Source organism: Manis javanica, chromosome 9 (assembly GCF_040802235.1).
Source record: "Manis javanica isolate MJ-LG chromosome 9, MJ_LKY, whole genome shotgun sequence".
NCBI lineage: Eukaryota > Metazoa > Chordata > Mammalia > Pholidota > Manidae > Manis > Manis javanica.
The window spans coordinates 18,820,175-18,842,750 of record NC_133164.1 but is presented as its reverse complement, the minus strand read 5'-3'; the positions used below and the strand labels follow the sequence as shown (position 1 = coordinate 18,842,750).

The following is a 22,576-nucleotide window of genomic DNA, read 5'->3' as shown; positions in this document are numbered from 1 at the left end:
ACAGCCTCTTAACTGGCATCTGTACTTAAGATTATTATTCCTTTTCAAGATGCTCTTTAATTTTTAAGTGCAATGATATCTTTGTGTGTGTGTGTGTGTGTGTGTGTGTGTGTGTGTAAAATGAATGGCTGCTTTATGCATTCCTTATAATGAAATGTACATAAAATATGTATTTGCATATGTATATATATGTATATATATATATATACATACAGTGAATAGATGTTTAGTGAAATAGTGCTAACATAGAAAATTTTATTTTAAATAAGTAAAAAGAGTGTTGTCCAGAAAAAATAAATTCACTTTATATGAGTTATGTTTATATAATCATTTTGGAGCTTGAATGTTTTCTGTGGTTCAATGATTATTATTATATAGATCATTATGACTTGTTATTGTAGAACTCATTGGTTATAAACATGTGAAATAGAGATCTTGGATTTTTCCAATAACTATTAAATCCAAATTTGTATATGAAATTCATTTTATCTGTTTATTTTTATCTGCTACTTGAAACCATGTTTTCTATCTGAATAAATGTTTACTCTCATATAAACATTTGTTTTGAATATGAACAATTAGAAGAATGATCATAATTAAATTTATTTTAGGGTTCATTATAGTTTGTAAACAGACTCCTCTAAGTACTGTAACATTTACTACATGCATTCTGAAAGAATATGTTTATGCAATTATCTTTATTATTTCATTGAATATCATGGTTTCTCACACTATAGTATACAGCATGCATTAACTTACTGTATTATATGTTAGAGTTATAGGAATTTTATTCACTATGACAAGAAAGTGCATGGTTTTCACTTTCTTTGAATTTTTCTTGAATATTTAAAGCTATTTTCTTTAAAGCTATATCTTTTCTTGAACTTTTAAAGCTATATTCTTTAAGCATAATGCTAGAGAATACTAAGTATCTTATAAATTACCTCATTTACACTCACCTGAAGCTGTCAAAGGCAATCTGTCTCTTTATATAAAAAAAGGAGTGATAAAATTCAAGGGAGGTTTATTTGAAGCTACATAGGACATTGGAAGTTCATAAAATCCCTAAGACAACGTTTAAAAAAACCTACCTGTTGGACAATAGTAATTATGAAGTTAGACAGTTTCAAAAATAGTTAGGTGCTTATTTAAGTTATTAATAAGTTAGATATCACCTATAATACAATCACAATTACAATTGTGTATAAAGTGTCAAAGTGTATAAAGCCTTTAATCACTAGAATTACAATTTATTTATTTTTAAGCCTTTCAAATAGCCTTTTCGAACCTTGCTAATTTATGACTATATGGTTCATATTTTCCTGCCCTGCTAGGTGTCAAGACCTCACTCCCTTTATTAGATTCTCCAGTACAGATAGATCACAAGGTAATTCTGAGTGTTCTGTCCTTCTTTCTAAAAGAAAGATATGAGGATGAGTTAAGAAAAAAGCATATTGGTCTACATCCTCTGGCTGTTTTTATGTGAAAAAAAAATTAAATAGATGGTAAAAGCTTGCTTTGTGTTATTCAACTATAACTTGCATATAAAAAGTTCACTAAAATTAAGTGTGTAATTTGATAAGCTTGACAATTCCATGAAAATCATATAAAATATTTCCATCATCCCCCAAATTTCCTCATGCTTACAGTCAATTTCCAAAACCATGGCCCATGGCAAACTCTATTCTGCAATCTCCCACTCTACTTTTACACTTTATACCATTTCATGTAAGTTGCATGATGTAGTATATAGTCTCCCTTCACTCAGTACAACTCTTTGGAAATTCATTCATTTGTTGGTTTATCATTAGCGCATTCTCTTTTTTTGCTAACTAGCACTGTATGCATATATTACAATCTGAACATTATGAATGTTCTAGTATAAGTCTTTGTGTGGGCATATGTTTTTATTTCTTTTGAGTAAACACTTAGAAGTGAAATTGCTCATTCATGTGATAAGTGCAGTATTTCCCTTATAATAAACTGCTAAATTGTCTTTAAAGTAGTTGTAACATTTTTGCATTTCACTAGTAAATGTAATTGAGTCCTAAATGTTCCACACCTTCACAACGCTCAGTGTTTTCATTTGCAATTTAAATATCTTACTATAAGTGGAATGGTATTTCATTGTGGTTTTAAACTGCATTTTCTGAATAATTAATAATGTGGAGCATCCTTATAATCTTGTGCCCATCTGTATCTTCTTTGGTAAAATGTCTGTTTAAATCTTTTGCTCACTAACAGGTGGGTTGTTTGTTTTCTTATTATTGAGTTGTAAGAATTCTTTATATATTCTAGACCCAAGGCTTTTGTTGATTATAAATTGAGAGTATTTTCTCCCAGATTTTGGTTTACCTTTTCTGTTTTCTTAATTTACCTTGAAAAGCAAAAGTTTTCATTTTAAAAGTATAATTCATCCATTGATTCTTTTTATTTTTCATCCTCCATCTCCCCCTTTCACTCTCCTTCACCCTCTCTTCTTTTTCAGTGTGTGTATATCCTGTTTAAAATTAAGTTTCTTTATAACTCAAGGTCAACAAGGATTTTCTATTACATTTCCTTATAGAAGCTTGATACTTTTAGCTCCTGCAATTCAGTCTAGTATCCATTTCTACTTAACTTTGTTAATTGTGTGAGATGAGGGTTGTGATTCAGTTCCTTTGTGATGTGCCAGTACAATTTATTGGAAACATGAGGTTTGAACTATTTTCATAAATTGTCATGGCTTAGTCTAAATGATGAACCACTTGTTTTAATTGTCCCCAAATTTATGTATACTTTACTGAAATGATATTTATTATTTCCAAGCAAGATTTTTTATTTTGGGTATTTACGTTTCATCACAGCTTAGTCTTATTTTGTGGTTTTAATAATTTCTTAAGTGTCTATGAAAATCTTAATTATCATTTCAATAATTTAATTTCCTATGTGATTTCTGTTTATTCAGAATCAATCTCTCTCTTCATCATGGTGCACTTCTCTTTTGCTATTAACTTTCCAGAAATATTTTGGTTTTTTTTTGTTCTTTTCTATTAAAGAATTATTGATTAGTTTTTTTTTAATATAGTAAACTAACTTGAGCTTCCTCGGCTGTTGTATAAGCGTCACTCACATAGGTCTCTCATTTTAAAAAGAGTGCTAAAAATAGGCCCAGGGTGTCATTTTTGTCAACTTACACACTTTGCCTTTATACACTTAGCCAGATGGTGGTAATAGGATTCAGGTATCTTCAGATGCCAGAATGAAAGGGGGTTTTGCTGGGTCATGGACATTCAAGAAAAAAAAATAATCCTTGATTTTCCTGAGAAGCTTTGCCTGCCTATGTGTAAATTCTCAGATGCAAGTTCCTCTGCCATCTCCAATTAAATTTCTGATATGTTCCTCAGTTCTGCTCTAATACCTGTCTTTTCTTATGGTAGGACTTCTTATGTCCATATCTTCTCCCTGGCAGCCTCCTTCTGTGAATATCCTGGTCAATAGGCCTCGTCTGTTCCCAACCACTCTGAAACACTTTAATGACACTGAGTTGTGGATGGCCACCTGTCCACATCCCCAACACACAGACACTGACTCATGGATCCTGGTATAGGTGTCTAAACCAGTTAATTGGGCTTTTTAGTACTTATATCTAAATATGACTTTATCGTTCATTCCCAAAGCCAACTGGAATAGGGCATATACTCTAAAAACAGAGCTGTCTTACTAATAGTAGAAAATTTTATTATATAAAGATAGTAATGATGTGGAAGAAAGGAAGATGATGATAATGATATGAATGATGATATTTTGGAAATTAATTTCCAAGAAGTACTGAACTTATGAAAACAAAGTCTTCCAAATAGAAAGCAAGTGCTTATGAACTCCTAGCCACCCATTATCTCCGATTTTTGCCTCTTTTAAAGATTCATATTAATTAGTAAAGACTATGTCCTCTGTTAACAATGGTTTTATGGATTTGAATTTCTGGGAATTTTTCTGTTTGTTTATTTCCAAAGGAATAACAGTGGATACCAACAAACTTCTAAAAAACATTCTTGATACATTATTTCACTACATCTTTATAACAATAATTTATGACATGAACTTACATTGTAACTTCATGTTTCCTTGCACAGGCAAGGAAAACTGAGTTTTAACGGAGGGACAAGGGGACAGGCAATGTTGTAGATATTTCCAAAGCAAAAATCTTACTAGCCTAAATTCAACAGGTAAGGAAGACTTCATTCAAGGCTTTTGCAATTAAGGGAAAGAGATTAAAACTCAGTTGGAACTCTACTCCATTGAAACAAAGGGCTGGAGGGATTTTAAAAGCTAGGATGAGGACAAGGAATTAGAAACCATTTGAGTTTTCTAATTGGCTTTATCCAGTGAGAATGTGAGCTTCCTTTTTACCTTTACAACATGTAGTAGTTTACAACTTAGAGCAAGGGTCCCTCTGAATTTAGGCTCCTGTCTTAGCACAGACACTGGAATTAGGGGTTCTATCTTTCTTGCTGATAATATTATAAATGGATGACTGCCAGGTTCTTGAGAAATGTAGGTATCAAATGATCAAGAGGCTTTTTAAAAGATTTACATTTCAAAGGGGAGATAAAGAATTTACAACTTTAAGTGTCTAAAGTAAATACTCTACAAAAATGGATGGAGGAACATCTGGTAGCTAGGTTTTCTGCATTCTGTAAGAACCAGGATGAGAGGGAGGTCAGGGGTCACAAGTCAAGAAGAAACAATGTTGTACTGTGCTATTACAGTAATTGAATCAAAATAAAACTGGCCATGATTAGGAAAATAGGTTTATGTAACTGAATAAAGATTAATGGGAAAAAAAAGAAGCAGCTGTCTGAAGTTTAGTCAAGCTGAAGGAAACATTAAGGGCAATATACATTATCTGGCACAATGTTCCCAACAAGCTTAGAGATAGACATTTCATTTTCTTTCCAATTCTTAGATGTGTCTCAGTGATTTTAGGAAATCTGGCAAAATTTATAAGGCTATTCATGGTGAACCCAAGATTCAAGCTTAGTCTATTAGCTGCAAATTATTTTTTCCTAACCTGAAAATTTTGATTAATATAAAACATGCTGTCTGAATTTTTATTCTTCAATTTTGTACTTTATATGCCATCTAAAGCTAAATGAAGAAAGAATCCAGGAAAAAAAATGAGACATTAATAGACTCTAAAAAACAGCAGAAGTTCTAAGAGAGATTTGAAAGGTTAGGGATCAGAGGCCTCATGTTTTCAAATTGCACATTATCTATGCCGAATCATTATACTAATAAGTTCCCATTTCAGAGTTCACATTTATAAAAAAGAATTTTCATATTACAAGTATAGAGTCAGATTTTCCTAATGCATTTCCTTTTTTGCTTTGGAAATGGTCTTAACTCATTAAGTCCATAAGGACATTGTTTCCTTAAGTTGTCTCTCTTTAAATTGATAACTTCATAAAATAATGTCTGCCAGGAAAGTTTACTCCAATGTGATTCCTAAACACATACTTCCACTGTCATATTATATTACCATACAACATGTGTTCCACTTGCAGTCTAGCTTGTGCCTTCTCCATCACTAGATGAATGGATAAAGAAGATGTGATACATATACGCAATGAAATACTATTCAGCCATAAGAAAGACACAAATCCTACCATTTGCAACAACATGGATGGAGCTAGAGGGTGTTATGCTTAGTGAAATAAGCCAGGCAGAGAAAGACAAATACCAAATGATTTCCCTCATTTGTGGAGTATAACAATGAAGCAAAACTGAAGGAACAAAACAGCAGCAGACTCACAGACTCCAAGAAGGGACTAGCGGTTACCAAAGGGGAGGGGTGGGGAAGGGCGAGTGGGGAGGGAGGGGGAAGAAGGGGGTTGTGGGGTATCATGATTGGTGCCTTCCCATGTATATTATACTGAGGTAGCTGTGGCCTCTCCAGGAATTAAATGTTCCTTTTTTGCTCACCCATATAAGATGATAGTTCTGTTTTACCCAGTGAGACTCAATGGTTTACAGCTGTTATTAATGGCTTAGCTTTACTTTGGAGCACTGTTATGTGTAAAGCTAATATGCAAGGCAAACTGAAACTTAATGTCTATGTTTGGAGAAGGATTTGGACTCAGAAATTCTCATGTCTATGACCACCATCTTTCAGCAACCTCTGAAGCACTTTTGCCAGGTTTTAAGTCCATGTAAATCAATTAAAAAATCAGCTATCTGGTGTATCTCCACATATTTAGATTAGTAAACTGGAGAAGAAAATATAATAATCCACGTCTTGCATTTTACAAATAGTACAAAATAAAGCTTTAACCTGGTTAGTCCTGGTCCTGTGTGATTTCCAGGTTTACTACTTCTCAAATAATTAGAAATCCTCGCAGAGGTAAAAGCCAACTTCTAATTTGAAATGTTCAAGTACAAAAACATGTATTCCTAGACTGAATTCAATAAAGAGATCATTTATTTGAATTTCATATGCCATTGTTTAAAATCGCATTCATTAAAAAATGGAAATATATGACATAAATTAATTAAATTAGTATGTTTTGCCCTTATTTCTGGTGCACCAAATTCCCAACTTTTGGTTTTCTTATTAGTTAGCATTGATAATTTATCTTTTGGGATTTGATGATGTCAAAAATAAAGGCCTTTATTTAGAAATCTACAATATTAAGCTATTAGAAAAATTAGTCTCAAAAATAATCATTCCACTTATTTCTTCTACCAATGAAATTAAAAAATTACTTAGATACCTATTCCTATAACAGCTTATTTCTGCCACACACTCTGACCCAGTTAATTTATAAGATTATTACACCATTCATTCACCATTAGCTCTTTGCCATACAATATTGCAGGCATTAAGATTAATAAAATAAACTTATGGATCACATATACAGCCTTCTAAAATGAGCTTCTATCTATTTGCAATCTCCACTGGTAAGGTCTCTTGTCCTGTGTTTCTCTTCTATTCCCCAGTTCCCATCTGTACTTTCATATTCCTCATTCAGTCTTTTATGGGTGAATAATATTATCCAGTTTGTGATAGAAACTCCTTTAATTTTAATGTCTACTTTCTGAGGGACAGTCTTTGTCCATCTGAAAAATCTAAAATGCAGTTCTTTTACATCTGTATTTTAAGATTTTCTCAATAATCATATTCAAAAACATTCCACCAAGAGAAGTACAAGGAATATTAAAAGGACTTGCTAAACATTTTTCTCAGCTATTTCAGGTTAAGTTCTTTTTTTTGTGCTTTTATATCTCATAGCACATTTTTAGGTTCTACAGCAGAATAGGCCAATGATAGGTAGGTTAATTAATAACATTATACAACATACTTGATTTTCACATCTATGCAAGTCTTGCTGAATATATTGTGACAGAAAAGCAACTATAAGTTTGGCAGAAAAATTTACCAGGATATCCTCATGGTTAAAATCCTAAACATTTAATAACACCATATGCTGATGAGGATGTGAAACAACAGGAGCTAATTTCTCACTAGTAGCAATGAGTAGTTGGAGCACAGTGGGGGTTAGAGCGGTGAAAGTATTCAATTTGACACAGTAATGTTGGATATATGATCTACATTTATCAAATCCATAGAACTATACAGCACAAAGACTGATCCCTAATGCAAATTATTGACTTTAGTTAACAATCATGTATACATATCTGTTTATCCATTGTACCAATGTACCACACTAATGCAAGATGTTAATAATAAGGGAAGCCATGAGCCTTGGAGAGGAGTAAATAAGAACTCTTCATTCAGTTTACCTAGAAACCTTTAAACATAAAACTACTCTAAATTATAAAGCCCAGTGATTTTTAAAAATTAAATTTACAATTATCAACCTAAAAAAATGTATAGGACTTACATGATGAAAACTAGACAATGCTGATATTAACAAATGGAGATATATATTCTGTTTATTGATTAGATGTCTCAGTATCACAGAGGTATCATTTATTCCAGATAGATGCACACATGTAATGTCATTCCTATCAAAATACCAGCAAGGTTTTTTTTTAGATACAAACACGGTATTCTAAAATGTATATGGAAAAATAAAAAGGTAATATCTAGAATATATAAAGAACTCTCTAAACAGTAAAAAGAAAATGGGCAAAAGGTGTTATTTAACATTCCATCAGAGAGAATATACAAATGACAAATACAAGATAAATCAATTAAACATCATTAGTTATTAGAAAAATGTAAATTAAAATGTCAGGGAGATATCTGTCTGCACTTACCAGCATGATCAATATAAAAATAAAGACATCAGCAAGTGCTGTCGATGATTCGGCAAAACCAGGGCACATTTCTGGTTGGAAACAAAATGGTTTAGGTGCTCTGAAAAAAACTGATTGGCCGTTTCCTAAAAACTAAATATGCAACTACCATGTGATGCAGCAAGTACGCTTCCAGAAACATATCAAAGAGAACTCAAATTCACACAAAAGATCTGTAATTTAAAGTTTACAGTAACTTTATTCATAATAGCCAAAAACTGGGAGGAAAATAAACATGTTAAATAAACTGTAGTACATTACTATCACAGAAAACTCTTGAACAATCAAAAGGAATTAACTACTGACACCCATAAAAATCTGTATGAATATCCAGAAAATTACGCCGAGTGTAAAAGTTATTCCATAAAATCATAGTTGTATACTGTATGATTCCCCTTTATACTTTTTGAAATAAAAAAGTATAGAAATGGGTAGCACAATAGGAATTGCCAGGGGTTAAGGAAGAAGAAGGTGTTGGGGAGAAGTGAACGCGGCCGTAAACGTGAAGCAGGGGGAATCCTGTGTTGGAAGAAATATCCTGTATCTTGACATCCTAACGGCAATATCCTGGTTGTGATATTATCCTATAGTTTTGCAAGACTTCTCCTTAAGGAAAACTTGGAGATGGACCACATATGATCTTTCTGTTATTCTTATGACTACATGAAAATCTCTAATTTTCTTAACATAAGGAGTTTAATTAAAAAGGGGAAAAAATATAAATACCCACAACCTTCAACATTGATTATGAAAATCAAAAAAATTATGTATTAGACATTTCAGTGAACTGACAGTCATCAGAGAAAGTCATGAGCAATATACCAAGTTGATTGATGTATCATTTTAATATCTTTAAGTAGTGATTTCCTGAAAATATGAAAAAGTGAGGCTTCTTTCAAGCTTAAATTGCTTCAGTGTTAGGAACAAATGCATTCACATGTATTAGGAACAAAAGAGACTCCAATCAAGTTATCAGGACTTGTATATATAGCCCATGTGTAATAGTTGAATAGGAATATAAACTACCTGGTGTAAAGGATTAAAAGATCAATACCTGAAGACTGTTAATATAATCTGATATATCAGTATCATCTGTAAGAATCTATCAGTACAATGGCTAAAAATTCTATATGACACATTCAACTAGTATTTCAAGCATAATGAATTCTTTGAGATATTTAGACATTTATAGAAATTTTATATACATATATACATGAAGGGAGGGTTGGGAAGATTTAGAAATTTCAAATATGTATTTTTTGAGAGACTAAAAACTAAATTAAAATTTTATATTAGGGAATATGTTCATTTTGTTATTCTAAATATATATGTAATATTTACACTAATTTTATATATTAGAAAATGTGTAAGAATTATTTCAATTCTAAATATACACTCTAATTTTATGATAATAGCTGGTCTAACTTCTACAAAATATAGAAATATAACAACTAACAGTTTTTAATGTATAAGTTTAATTTATTAGACTTACAAATGTTATTTGACTACTTAGAAATGTTTTATTTCTATGTTAATTAAAATATGGTATGGAAATAAAAAAAGAAATTTAATATATTAAAACTGAAAATGCAGTTTAAAATATTCAAAGAAGTTCAATTAACTAAGTTTGTAAATGGACTTTATGTTATCTAAAGTACTCTTTAATATAATTTTTAATGCTTGCTTGATAATAAATAGAGTAGTACAAATTACTTCTTTAAAAGCTGAATGGATAAATAATTTTACTTGTAATTCTAATTAATTGAATATTGGTCTTTAAAATTCTAATAAATTTCTGAGGAGTCATTTTTCAATACACACACACACACACACACACACACAGCACTTAAGTAACCAAGTCAAGTAAAATTTAATACTGCCAAATGGAACATCAGAGAAAGCTCCATGGAGGAAAATGAAGTTAAAGATAAAAAAACCTATTCTAACATTACAAGGGGTAAAAATAACATAGAGCATATAGCATACTGAGGTGGGAAAATTTAAAACAAAAATCTGATGAGGCAAAAGTGAACTTGAAGAGTTAGACCATAGGTCAAGGGAACAGAATTAAAGGATACATGATATATGTATTATAAACAAAGTAGACATGGTGGTAATTAAATTGATATTGGAAAAAAGACTAAGATAATTATACTGAATCCCAAGAAAAAGGAGATATTAAAACTATTAAATAGATAACTTAATGCATATGTAGAACAGACAAAAAATATAAAACATTTGAATATATGAGGTTTCTAAAGTAGAGAACTCCACTAATGGGAAATGAAAATTTTCAGCATATGAAGGAATGTTTTCTTAAGATGAGTTAACAAATGAATTCATACCTTGAAAGTAAAAGTACAGTGATTTAGAACCTAGCCTGGCTTAAATCTTTAAATTTCAAGCATAAAGAATGGAGTCTAGAGATAAACAGGGAGAAAAGAAGTTCACTTAAAATAGGAAAAATTCAGTCTGGATTCTGAATTATGTGTAGCATTTTTCAAAGCCAGACGGGAAATTTAGTGAAAGAAAAATAGTGTTTCCTAAGAGAGTTATTCTCAGCCCAATAGTCTTAAAACTATACAGGCAACAGAAAATTTCAAATATACAAGGATCCAAGAAATATAATGCCCATGAGCTTATGTTGGAAAGGAAAAATAGAACATAATGACAAAATCTAGGCAACCAATAAATGAAGAAATAATAGGCAAAGCATCTGGTGGCAAACTTTGGATAAATGTCATCTGAAACTAAAACTGAGGAAGAAAATTACAGAAAGGTTTTAGTATACTGTTTATTCATTTTTATAAATAAAGATAAAAATATACCTACTTATGGAGATTGGAGGATAAGAGTATATTAATTGCCTCGTTTGAATGGGAGTTAATAAACAATATCTTTATTGACAGTCCAAAAAATGAGAGTATGTTTATTTTATTTATTTAGAGAAGAACTACGAAAATAACAAAAACAAAACAAAAGCGTAGTTTAAAAAAAAACATAGCAGGTTTCTACACTGGAAACACCATCCATTAAAAAAGCTGCATGCGCTTACACTAACAGAAGAGGGCACTCTTGCGCTAAAAATCTTATAAACTACCCCCAAGTGCCAAGTCTAAAATGTAGTGGTTTACATCTATACCAGAAGTTGGCATTTTCCCTACCTGACTAGATAATAAACATATTCAGCTTTGTGAGACATACAATTTATGTCACATCTACTCAACTGTGCTGTTGTAGTACGAATAGCCATAGCTAATGCGTCAGTAACTAGACATGACTTTATTTCAGTAACTTTGTTAACCAACATAGGTACTAAACCTTGGACTGTAGTTTGCTGACCCCTAGTCAACGAAAACCTCCTCCCAAAATGACACTAATCAGAAGGAAAGTAAACACAACACTACAAAAATGAAGTATTCTTCAACAAGTATTCAAAAATCACCATGAATTCTAAATTCAAAAACTGTTAAAGAAATGGACAGAAGAGTAAGGAAATAAAAGATCAAAACCAGGGGAAAAGAAGGAGTGAAGAATGAAATCTAAATTAAAAGGTGCTCAGTGAAGAATAAATTCCAATGAAAATTTAATAAAGTGCATTGAACAAAGTAAGAATAATAAGAATATAAGCATAAAAATAAAGTAAAATGTGTCAAATAGAAATTAGTTGAAATAGGAGGTAGATGAAGGTAATCAATTATAATGAAATTATTTCAGTGGAAAAAAAGTTGAACAACGGAAGGAAAATAACATTTACTCGTGTAATATAAGAAAATTTTCAGGAAATACAACAAAAATTGATAGGGATCACCAGGTAAATAGGACAATTTTACCTGTAACGAAAAACACTGAGACAATTGCTATTGACAAGATTCAACTTAAATAATCAAAGAAATTAAAATGTTGATCTCCTGTTTGGACAAAAAAAAGTACAAGATAAGCCTAGAAAAATCTTGTACCACAAAGTAAGAATATGCTGAAAAAAGATGGGAACTGTCAAGTGGTAAAGGAGATAGATTAAGGTGGCATTAAATTAAAATAAGTACAATTAAAGATTTAGAACCCATAGAATAAAATAATCCATGAGTCCACACTGACATAGTGAATACACAACTAAGGTAGATAAAAAGCTCTTCAAAACAGTATAATTTTTAAAATATGCATAAATGATGGAGTTGAAAAGACATTATTTAAAGGCCATCCTTTTAATAATTATTTCATGAAAAAATATTCAATGGATGGCAAAACTAATGAATAAAATTTTGTTAAGGTATAGGATATTCACATAGTCTCAAAATATCTATCCATAAATTACTTATTAATAATAGGTGAAAATAGTTATTTTGCAGGGTAAAATCTGACAGACACTACCTTAAATGATCAAACTAAGTATCAACAGAAAAAGGACAAATAAATGTTGCATATCATTTCTTAGGATGTAAAGAGAAGAACACAGATTCATTTTTGTTTTTTGTTTTGTTTTGTTTCTCCAAAAAGAGTAGATTAAAATTTAGCACTGGTAAATATCAACTCAGATTGATGGCTATTCCAATAATATAACTGATGGTATAAAATGGCATCTCATTGTGGTTTTAACTTGTATTTTTTTCCATTACTTATGAAGTAGACTGTAATTTTTTTATGTCTGTTTATGTTTCTTCAACAAAAAAACCTATTTCAGTATTTCTGTTTTTTGGATTTTTTTTGGTTTTTAGGATGTATCTTAAAATTATTTGTGGCTAAATGCACTGAACATGTTTGCTTTGAATTTTTTAAATTTGTTTTTTATTGAAGTATCATCAATACACAATCTTAACTGGTTTCAGATATACAATGCAGTGGTTCAACAGTTAGTCATATTATTATATCCTCAGCCCCACTAGTGCAGTTACAATCTGCCAACACACGTAAATGTTACCGAATCATTGACTGTATTCTCCAAGCCATACTCATATCTCAGTAACCAACTTATATTGTGATTGAGAACTTTTGTGCCTCTTTATCCTCTCACCCTCCCCACCCATGGTAACCCAACCCCTCTCCCAGAGTTACCACTAGTTAATTCTCAGTGTCTGTGAATCTACTGTTATTTTGATCATTCTGTTTTGCTTTGTTTTTATATTCACAAGTAAGTGAAATCATATGGTACTTGTCTTTCTCTGCCTGGCTTATTTCACTGAGCATAATACCCTAAAACTATTTTTTAATAAAATTTTATTTATCCATATTATTATCAAGCACAAATTTCAAATCTTGCTTAAAATAACCCTCCCTACTCCAAAATGACAAATATGTCATTCTTTTCTTAATGTTTTAAATCGTAACTCTTCATAGCTAAGCTTTTAATCTTCTTCCTGAACTTATTTTTCTATGTGAAGGAGAAAAAAAAATGCAATAGAAAATTAATTTTCCCAGTGAAAAATTATTTGGGGTATTCTCTGAAGATAATTGTATCATCAATGAAATGTGACATTTTTTATTCTTTCTTTCCAACCTGTTGGGTTTTTACTACATTTCTCTGTCTTACTGGATTGTCTAGAATCTCTATTCAATAAAAATGAAACAGGAGAAAGTTGGTATGTTCTAGTGCTCTTGATTTAAAAAGAATACTTATGACATTTCAACATTAAATATGATAATTACACTAGATTTGAAGTAGGTATCCATTATTCAGTGTAGAGAAGTTTTCTGCTACTCTTGGCTTATTAAGAGCTTTTATGATTAATCAGCATTGCACTTTCCTGAATGTACTTTCTGCTTCTAATTGAAAGATTAAATGGTATTTTGGTTTAATCTTTTAATACAGTGTAATTCCATAATAGATTTGCTAGCAGTAAACCAAACTTGTATGCACAGGCTAAAATCAGTTTGTCAATATGTACCATATTTTGTAATAGTTGTATTAAACTTGGCAGTACTAAGCATTTCTGCACCCATTTTCATGTGTTGATTTGAACTATAATTTTCCCTTCTTATACAGTCCTTGTCTAGTATTCCATGGTGCAGACAGCAAATACTAATGAGACAACAGCATGCTTAAAAATGAGGCTCAAACATTGAGAAAAACTCTCTGGCAAACTCATGAAATGTACATGGCAGCTTCAGATGAATTTGAAACCTGCAGTACACTGATAGCAACTACAGCAACTGTAACAGCAACTAAAATCCACATTTAACTCCATCCTGAACTCAGTTTCCCACACTAATTGACTGAAATGACATGTTTACCTTTACATTTATAGGTGTAAACAATATTTATCTTAGTTTCTCCTGATCTATATGAATGCCTGTTATACAATAAGTTAATCAGACATATAAAAATGCAAGACAACTCAGTCATCAAAAGACAATGTAGTTGACAGAACAAAAATCAGAGATTATTTAGATTCTAGAACTTTTGGACACATAATGAAATGGTTATGATTACTTAGTTAACAGACTGGGAAAATGGATTACTTAAATGAACAGATGGGGAATTTCAACAGAGTGTTAAAAGGGATGAATGAAAATACTAGAAAAAATTTATCAAGTATATCAGTAGATGTGACACATGTGAGGAAAGAATTAGTAACCACAAATTTAGGTCAATAGAAATTATCCAGTATGAAATAAAGAAAGAAAAAAAAGAGAAAAGAAAAAGTTGTGTGACAATATTGAACTCTCTAACATATACATGAGTAGAATCCTAAAAAAGGAAGTAACAAGGATAAAGCAGAACAATAGTTGAAGAGGTAACAGCGGTCTTTTTTCTGTCGAAAAATAATTAAATGTATTAAATGATATATCTAAGAAACACAGCCTTAAAATTTCAAGTAGAATATAGTACACACACACATACACATACGTCAGAATCAAACATATCATGTTGTACTTACAGCAACTAAAAGAGAAATTTTTGAGGGCACCTTTGGAAAACTGGGTGTGACATAAAGAGGATAATGAAAAGAAGCACAGACTTTCTGTCAGAAATAATCCTCACCCCCCAAAAAGTGAATTTATTAATGTATGAAATACATATACATATCAGGTTAGAATTCTTTACCCACCAACATATCTTTCAAAATTGTAAACAAAATAGGGAATTTTTCAGACAAAAACAAAAAAACAGAGAGAATTTATTGCCAGAACTCTGTGCTAAAGAATTTCTTTAGGCAGAAAAATAGTGGATTTACACAAAGAAATGAAGAGCCTTAGAAATGGAAAAAATAAAGGTAAAGATTAAAAAGTGTGGTCTTTTAATCATTGTAAAAAATTTGTAAAATAAAAAAGTAATATTATATAATATACTTCATAACATATGTAAAACAAAATATATGACAATAACATCTCCAATTATATAAAGGAGGGGTTGGGAGTATTCTAATTTAAGTTTCTGACCCAATACATGAGTGGTATAATATTCTATTGTAAGTAAGTTACAGATGTGTATATAGCAGATTTAAATCCTTATGTGGCAGTTGTCATGTGACTATAGGCATTTGTAAACCACACAGAACTGCATGCTAAAAGGGATAAATTTTCTTATATCTAAGTTATATTTTAGTACAGAATTATTAAAAGAAGAATAAACCTGAAACAGAGAAAGAGAAAGAGACTATAGTTTGTTGAGTAAGAAATGGAGGTTCTGATATCTGCTGTTTTAGGTTTCAGTGGTGATCAGTCAGTGGTCTAAAAATAGTGGGGCATAAGGGCATTTTGGAGAAGGAGATAAATTAGAGATTACAAGATTAATCCTCATCTATCTTAAAAATAAGTCAGTTGATAATTGACATCTTAAGAAAAAGCAGTGAATGAAATATACTTTGAAGAATCAGTATAAATACACTTAGGAGGTAATCAGCAAAATAAAAATAGAAAATTGTAAAGCAGTTTAACCATGGCAAAAGATTCTCAGGCATAACAAAGTTGCTTTTCCTTTTAAGATTTTTTGAAATCAAATGCAATTTTTATATCCTAGGATGAATAATAAGATAAGAAAATATGAAGCTGAAAAATTAAAATTTTAAAAATATCTTAAGAGAAGAAATTTCAGCATCAGATATTTTCATCATCTTCTTTCCCCCAGTTTTATTGAGGAATAATTGACATACACTACCGAGTACATTTAAGGTGTATAGCCCAATGGTTTGATGTACATATATGATGAGATACTTACCACAACGGGCTCAACTAACTTACATCTTCTCATATAGATACAATGAAAATAAAAGAAGAAAAGGAAAGAAAAGAAAAGAAAAAAGAATTCTTTGTAGTGAGAACTTGAATTTACTCTCTTAACAACTTTGCTATTTATCATGCAGCAGTGCTAGCTCTACTCATCACATTGTACATTACATGCCAAGTATCTACTTTTGGGCCTCCTTCCTGCATTTCCTACTTCTCCCACTCTCCATAGTCTGATTTTTCTATGAGTTTGTGTTTTGTTTGTTTCAGGTATAAGTGAGACCCTATAGTATTTCTTTTTCTCCTTCCGACTTATTTCACTTAACATAATGCCTTGAAGTTCCATCCATGTTGTTGCAAATTGTAGCATTTCCTTACTTTTTATGGCTACATACTCTTAAGTTACTTTGTTTTATGCATGACCTGCTTGTAGCACTTGGGAAAAAAATGATACAAATTGTTTTATGAGGAAAAAAATGTGTATATTGTGACTTCCAGCTCAAAAAGACAAATAGTTAAATAAAAACCCAATAGTTCTTAGCAAGAATCATAAAAATTCTCAATAAACCCAAAAAAAGGCAGATGAGGAAAATGTATGACAATGAAATAAACAAATTTGAAACCATTAACCATAAAAACAATTACATAAGTGTAAGTTTTTAAAATAACCAGTCAAAAGATGGATATTACGAAACTGAAAAGAAAAGAAAGACCTAAATATATGCTCTGTATAAGAAACCCACTTTAAATATAAATATACACATAGATTAAAATTAAAATATTGTAAATGCTATGTGTGTGTTGATATCCCACCAAGCTTCTGTGTGTCTGAAAAAAATCTTTATTTTCCCTTCATTTTTTTATGACAGTTTTACTGGGTATAGATTTCTGGGCTGACCATTTTTGAATTTCTCTCTCTCTCTCTCTCTCTCTCTCTCTCTCTCTCTCTCTCTCTCTCTTTCTCTCTCTTACTCTGTGTTGCTCCACTGACTTCTCACTTGTATTATTTTTGGTAAGAAATCTGCCCTCATTCTTATATTCTTTGGACATATCATATTTTACTCTCAGGCTTCTTTAAAGTTTCTATTTGTCACTGGTTTTGTGAAATGTGATTATGATGAGCATGTGGTATTCCTTGTGCTTTGACTTTGTTGAGCTTCTTAGATCTGTGGGCAATAATAACAATCAGTTTGGACATTTGTGAACATTGTTTTTAAAAATATTGTTGCTCTTTCATACTTCTTTCCTTTGGGAACTCCAAGTATACAGACACTAGGCCACTTAAATTTGCTACAGTTCATTGATGCTGTCTTGATTTGGTAATTCTTTTTTCTCTCTTGTGTTTTGATCATTTTTAAAACTTTTTTTTTAAGTTCAGTACTCTTTTCTTCTACATTATCTAATCTGTTAATGCACTTCAGCATATTCTTCATCTCTGTCATTGTAATTTTAATCTGTTGACATTCAACTTGGATTACATTAATAACTTTATCATGTTTACATAACTTTTTGAACATAGGCAATATAGTTACAATACCATTTGTTTTCCTTCTTTGATTATTTTAGTGTGTCATTTTGATGATTAATTCTCATTAAGGATTATATTCTCTTGATTCTTAGCCTTCATAATATTTGCTTGGATGTAAGACCTTGTGGGTTTGTTGGGTGCAAGATATATTTGTATTCCTATAAATATTCTTGAATTTTGTTCTGGAGTTCAGTCACATTACCTGAGTCTATTTGATCTTTTCAGGTCATGCCTTAAATATTTTTTAGGTGAGAGCAGTACAGTATTTAGTGTGGATCTAAATAGACCTCATTGTTAAGGCAAGACCCTTCTGAGTAATCTACCCAATTCTCAATGAATTAGAAAGTTTCCTGTTGATGGGAATATTGATTAAATATTGTTCATTCTTTCTCAGCCACAAGTATTTTCCTCACACCCATGTACTGGTCAGTACCCTGATGAACATTCTATAGGGCCACCTCTGCATACCTCTGGGTTTTTCCCTATGTTCAACAATCTTCCTTTGTCTCCTACCCTCTTAATTCTGTCTCCACAAATCAGGAAATCTTTTGGGACCCATCTTAGTTCTCCTTTCATTTAAGGAATTTTGTTGAGTCAGTAACGTGGGACAACTGAAGGCTTACTTCATTTAGTTAGTGATTATTTCCTTATAGCTTATATTGGAAAAACATTGTTTCATATATATTTGTCCAGTTTTTAAGGGTTATTTTATGTGAAAGAAAAATTTAATCCCTGGTGTATTTGAAATATGTGAGGAAACTATTCATATGGATATTTTAAGGAAGAGTTTCAGGCAGACAAACTAACTTTTGAAACAACTTTAAGGAAGTCAGTGAGACGAGTACAGTGAACAAAATCTTCTATTATATTTTGTGAAGAATTATTTCTGAGAAAGGAAAATGTTTATATTTAACTCATGCTCTAAACCAATCTCATGGTTGGAACTTTCAAAAATGATCTTCCTCAATTTATGATGGGGTTATTGCTCAATAAATCCATAATTACTTGAAAATATCATAACTTGAAATGTATTTAATACACCTAACCTACTGGACATCATAGTTTAACTAAGCCTATCTGAAAATGTTCTCAGAATACTTGAATTAGTCTACAGTTAGGTAAAACCATCTAAAAAAGCCTATTTTATAATACTGAATATCTCATAACTGAATACAGTACAGAATAAAAAACAGAATGGTTTATGAGTACAAAATGGTTATGAATGTATTAGCAGTTTTATCTTGGCTAGGAGGTACGGATCTCTGTCATAAGTATCACAGGAAAGCATCACTAGCCCAGGTAAAGATCAAAATTCAAAATTTGAAGTAGTTTCTACTGGCTTTGTATTGCTTTTGCATCATCTTAATGCTGAAAAATTATAAGTTGAATCATTGTAAATTGGGGACTATCTTTCACGACTATCTGTAGTGATGTCTAACACAGATTATGGCATGACGAAACAGAAGTAGGACTCTTTATCTACAATTATGTCTTGGGGAACAAAAAAGTTTGTTAGAATTATTATTTGACAATGAACAAAGAGACATTCTTCTAGCGAATATCCCATTCTCATTTTCATGAATCTGTCTTAACTGGATATCCTTATTAACATATTGAAAGTTCAACACATTCCAATGCATTTAAGATGTTAAAAGTCCGTTCATTTGCATAAGCAACTATTAAAATAGAAGTGATAGTGTACAGATAGCATATTTAGGAGCTGAACTATATCCAATATATACCCGAACTTCTGATTCATAAAAAATCACCTTGTAAATTTCATAAAATGTGTGATAAAATTGGGATGTCCAGGCTTTGAGATTCCGATCTTCATTTACATAGCTAGATTCTTAACTTTTAACCCCCAAAGGTAGTCTTACAATTAAAATAATCATTATGACTATTTCTAAATTGAGGAAGACTTAAATATTCTTTTTAATTTTTGACTGATAACTTGTTCTGAGAAATCTATAATAGCGCACTCTTAATGAGATTTATATCAACTATAAAGAAATCCAAAGTGAAGAAGCTTAGTACAAAAGTGAGAAAATGTCCTTTGCCCCAAAACCTCCACCTCATGATCTACCACTGACAGTAAATGCTGCTTCTGAAAAATCATAAAATTAAGTTTTTCACATTCTTTTACTTATGGTGTATGAGACTATTATTAAACATTATGATACAATAAAAATATCTGCAATCTTTGTTCTTCTTGGAACAGATACCATTCTTATAGGAAAACATATGATTTACATAATAAAATTTATTCAAAGTGTATATTGAAATTGTAAATATAGTAACTATAGCTACAACAAAGATTAAAAGCAGCCTAAGTGTTAGCCAAGTTAACATACTTCACTAAAGACTATTTATTTCAGTTCCCATTACCTGATACACCATGTGCCTAGCTTTTAAAAGAAGTAAAAAGCATGCTAAAAGATTTTAATTTTTTAAATCTGAAGACACTAAGCAACATAAGAGACCAGAAGTCAGATATGACACAGAAACTGCAGATAGGAAAATCAAAATCACTCTGATTAATATATTAAGAGCTCTAGTGAACAAAGAGGACAACATTCAAAAAGAGAGGAGTAATAAAAGCATTACAAGAGATGGAAACACATTCTCTGTCCCCCCAAAAAAGAAATACTAGAAATAAAATATTACTGAGATATAAATGAATAATACTGAGATCCTCAAGAGACTTGACACAGCTGAAGAAAGAATTGATGAAGATATGTCAAGAGAAATGTCTACCTAAAATTGAAAAAGAATGAAATCAAAGCCAAAACCAGAACAATTTATGTATCATGGGGAAATTTCAGAAGTTATGTGTAATGGAAATACCAGAAGCAGAGAAAAGAGAAAAAGGTAAACAAGAAATATTCGAAGTAATATTAACTGAGAGCTTTCCAAAACTAATTGCAGACACCAAATCATGGAACCAGCAAGCTCAGAGAATACCAAGCAGTATAAATAATAAAAAATCAAATTGTGGAAAATCAAATGCAAAGAGAAAGACTTGAAGGTGGCCAGAAATAAAAGAAAAAACAATAACAGATAAACAAAAGCTTTTGCTATAAAGGAACAAGAATAAGAATTACAGCAGATTTCTCATCAGCAACCATGCAACAAACAAGACTGGTATGATATATTAACATGTTGAAAGAAAAAGCACCAAATTAGAATTCTCTAACCAGTAAAATTATCCTTCCAAAGTGGAGGAGAAATAAATATTTTTCTCAGAAAATAACTGGGACTTCATTATCAACAGATTTGTCCTGCAAGACATGTTAAAAGTAATTCTTTGGTGTGAAGGAAAGTGATAGAGGTCAGTAACTCAGATCTACATAAAGAAAGGAACAACTTAATATTGCAGCATTATTTATAGTAGGAAAGATATGGGAGCAACGTAAGAGTCCATTGACACATGAATGGATAAGAAACAGTGTAACAATGAAATATAACCCAGTCATAAAAATGAAGGATATCTTGCTATTTGTGAACACATGGATGTACCTAAAGGTATTATGCTAAGTGAAATAAGTCAGACAGAAAAGGATAAATACCATATGATCTCATTTACATGTGAAATCTACAAACAAAACAAATGAGCAGACAAGCAAAAACCAGAAGTAGACTCATAAATACAGGGAACAAGCTGATGGTTGCCTGAGGAGAGAGGGAGGAAGATGGAAAAAATAGGTGAAGGGGATCAAGAAGTACCTACTTCCAGTTATAAAAGAAACCACAGGGATAAAATGTGCAGCATAGGGAATATAGTCAATCATATTTTAATAATTTTATATGTTGTCAGATGTTAACTATACCCATCAGTGTGAGCATTTCACAATGTAGATGATAGTCGAATCACTATGTTGTACACCTGAAACTAATATACTCTCGTTGGTCAGCTATATTCCAATTTAAAAAAAGAAAGGAACATGAAAGTATAAAGTATAAATCTATTATCTTATTTGTAATTCAGCTCAAAGATGTAAGTGCTGGACAGAGTATTTTAAGATACATAATACAAATATAAAAAGAGTAAATTGTGGATGTTAAGTATAGTTCAAAAATATTTCCCTAATATCTAATACATTCCAGTTTGAGGCTACAGACATGAAAAAGACATAGTTTTTGAAGGACTCACAGTTTAACAGACTGTAAAGGAAATGAATACTGACTCATAAGAATAAAACAAAAAATAAATGAAGATATATGTGAATTTGCCAGAACGGGCAACAAGGGCACTGTAGTTTTTTGGCAGATTTGTTGTGTAACTAGCATTCAGTCAGGCATTTCACAAATATTCTTCATTGCCATCTTTGGACTATCTCTAGTAAACCTTGTGAATTCTTCATTTTATAGTAGAAGAATTTTGTGTTTCAGAATTATCAAATAAATTGCATAGTTGGTCCAAGTTCAAAAGCAAGTGTTTGTTAATGGCATCAGAATTTAGATATGTTTAACTTAAAACTTCCTGTTCTGAAGAGATTGTCAAATAACATTACTAACTAATTGACTTCAGCAAGTCAAGTGAAACTGATATTTTGATGGAGAAGTAAATGAATTGGGAATTTG

The 22,576-nt window shown here is 31.2% G+C and overlaps 1 long non-coding RNA gene across 2 annotated transcripts in view; it reads left to right on the top strand.

Moving 5' to 3' along the window:
* Positions 1 to 22,576, top strand: part of LOC140843497 (uncharacterized) — a 163,156-nt gene that overhangs the window by 102,126 nt on the left and 38,454 nt on the right. For both annotated transcript variants that reach the window (XR_012121325.1, XR_012121324.1), the window contains exon 4: positions 1,335 to 1,387. This is a non-coding gene — a long non-coding RNA (uncharacterized lncRNA). The remainder of the gene's footprint in view (positions 1 to 1,334; positions 1,388 to 22,576) is intronic.